This window comes from Tamandua tetradactyla, chromosome X (assembly GCF_023851605.1).
Source record: "Tamandua tetradactyla isolate mTamTet1 chromosome X, mTamTet1.pri, whole genome shotgun sequence".
Classification (NCBI taxonomy): Eukaryota; Metazoa; Chordata; class Mammalia; order Pilosa; family Myrmecophagidae; genus Tamandua; species Tamandua tetradactyla.
In genome coordinates, this window is record NC_135353.1 from 102,007,207 (window position 1) to 102,010,384 (window position 3,178).

A 3,178-nucleotide genomic window follows, 5' to 3' on the forward strand; every position below is an offset into this window, starting at 1 on the left:
CAAAACAACAGACTGAGTAGACTGGTGAGCAATGGTGTATACATATGATAAAATACCGTGTTGCTACCAAAAGGAACACAGCTGTGAGGCATGCAACATTGTGAATGAACCTGTTGGACATTTGGTAACCCAAAATAAGCCAGAAACAAAAGAGTGATATTATTGTATTGTGTCATTTAGAAAATATTTACAAGAAAACAGAGGCCTAGATTGTAAGCTCTTAGAGCAGTCACATTTAGTCCGGAGTAGTCATTATTATTTCTGGATTTTGAGAGGCTGTTTTAGATACATATAACCTGGTATTTTGGGCTTCATTCTTATCTCTAAATACCAGGTTACACATATCTAAAATATAAGATAAGAAACATAAAACATAACATAAGAATGAAGCCCATCAGGTTGGGATTAAGGTAATTCAGAATACAAGGGTAAGGAAGAAACTGTCTATATTTTAGAACCTCACCTACTCTTTGAGACCAAAGGAATAAAGGTTTATTTTGTGCAGAACCTAAATTTTCTGTAGCACATAATCTAACTCATCCTTTCTGGATAGAGCATTTAAACAATCCAAACACAAGGAGCACAGAATAAGAATAAGGGCTTTTAATCCTATGTAGCTTAATGTAATGCCTGGATACATCCCAGAGTATATTAAGCAGATCATCAAAAAGTAATGGGAAAGTCCTTTGAGGGATGGGTGAAAAATATGGAACTTTTAAACTTTATCACTGGGGAAACCCCTGAAACTGTGTCAAACATTAGGGACACCTAAATCAATAGGCCAAGCCCTTGATCTTGGGGCTAGCTCTTGTGAAGCTTATGCATGTAGTGGAGAAGCTTAGCCTAAAAGTTACTTATGGAAGACCTCTTTTGTTGCTCACATGTGGCTTCTGTCTCTCTAATCCCAACTCTGCAAGTGAAATCATTGCCCTGTCCTTTATGTGGGACATGACATCCAGGGTTGAAAGTCTCCCTGGCAGCATGGGAGATGACTCTGAGGGATGAGTCTGGTCCTGGCACTATGGGAGCAACAATGCCATTCTAACAAAAAGGTGTAAAAGAAGTGTAACAAATAAGGTATCAGTGGCTGAGAGAGTTCAAATAGAGGCAAGAGGCTACTCTGGGGGTCAGTCTTACACAAGCTACAGTTAGATATTGCTACCTACCATAACTTGCCAAACCCCAACCAAAATCATTCCTGCCAATCCTAAAGAACATCTAGGGTGTTATATAAGATTCTACAAGGGTTCCATGCACGAGGGTAACATTCCAGAAACCTACAACTTCCAGATGGGTCCCTGGACCAGATAAGTCCTGAAATGGAGAGGGACCATCTTCTCCAGAACATCAAGTAGTTCCATCCCCCTATCTTATATCATTGACAGCCCCTTCCAACATGAAAAAGTTTGAATGGCTATAGGCCAAACACCCCTAAAGGGTGAGAGACAGATCAAAATTGGTGGTGGAATTATACAGAGAAAGTAGGGTGTGACAAATGAGTATGATTGCTGAATCATTATATTGATATTTCTTTTCATCTTCAGCATCTTAGAGCAGCTAGAAGTAAAAACCTAAAATTGTGGAATTGTAACCCATACCAAACTCTGAAATCTGTTCTACAACTAATTGTCATGATGTGCTTTAAAATGTATTGCTTTTTTTGTATACATGTTATTTTTCATAAAAAGAAAAAAACTACAATGAGATATCATCTCACACCTATAAAAATGGCTGATACTAAATAAACAGGAAACTGTAAATGTTGGAGAGGATGTGGAGAAATTGGAACACTTATTCACTGCCGGTGGGAATGTGTAATGGTATGGCTGCTGTGGAAGACACATTAGTGTTTTCTCAGAAAACTTAATATTGAGTTGCCCTATGATGAGGCAATACCACTACTCAGTATATACCCAGAAGAGGTGAACGCAATGACATGAACAGATATTTGCACACTGAAGTTCATGGCAGAATTATTCATAATTGCCAAAAGAAACAATCCATGGGCCCATAAACAGATGAATGGCTAAACAAAATATGGTATATACATATTATGTAGCTATAAGATGAAATGAGGCCCTGAAGCATATGACAACATGGATAATCCTTGAAGGCATAATGCTGAGTGAGATAATCTAGACACAAAAGGAAAGACACTGTATAATTTTGCTAATATGACCCTAGAAAAGGTAAATTCACAGTCTTAATATGGTGTAATATAGGGGACCTAGGGATACACAGAAACTAGAGATAGGTGAACAGTTAGTAATGAGGTTGAACTTAAACACATGGGAATGGATAGAAGTGATGATAGCTCATTAGTGAGTTTATAAGCGATATTGTGATATTGAAGGTGAATATGATTGAGAGGGGTTGTATAAAGCCTTGTATTTTACCGATTAACACTAATAGAAAGAAATTTTTGCATGAACCACTGCAAAGGTATGAATATTGTACAGTCAATAATAGAGGGTGTAGGGGGGAAAAACTACTACTGCATGCTATGGCCTATTTCTAACAAGAAGACATCACCAGTACCACAGTAATACTAGGGGTAGATAATTGAGTGGGAGGGACAAGAATCAAGGGGAATTTTGGATTTTATCTTTGGCGAGGATGTGTTTATCTGTTATTTTTCTCTTTGGAGCAATGAAAATTATTTAAAATTTGGAGTGATGATGATTGTACAACTAAGTGAGGTTTCTGTGAGACATGGATTGTTTATTTTGGATATTATCCATGATGCCCAATGTGGATGAAAGTGGCTGAAGGGTACAATGACTGAGAAGCAGAAAGGCCAATTGTGATGTATACATATGATGGAATATTGTACGTCTACAGAAAGGAACAAAGTTGTGAAGCAGGCAATGAGATGAATGAACTTTGGGGACATTATGTTTTGCAAAATGAGCCAGAAACAAAAGGACAAATAGTGTATGGTCTCTTAAAGAGAATACTAATAAGAAAATTGGGGCCTAGATTATAAGCTCTTATAGTAGTCACATTTATTCCTGAGCTTTTAAGTGTTATATCTAAACTTTGAGATGCTATGATATCTGTGTATAACCTGGTATTTCCCTGGAAGTTTGGGTACCTGTGTGACACCTAAGGCTCAGAGTGGGATTTCTGCAGCCCTGAAGGTCAGCATTGCTACATACAACAACTGCTAAAGAAACTG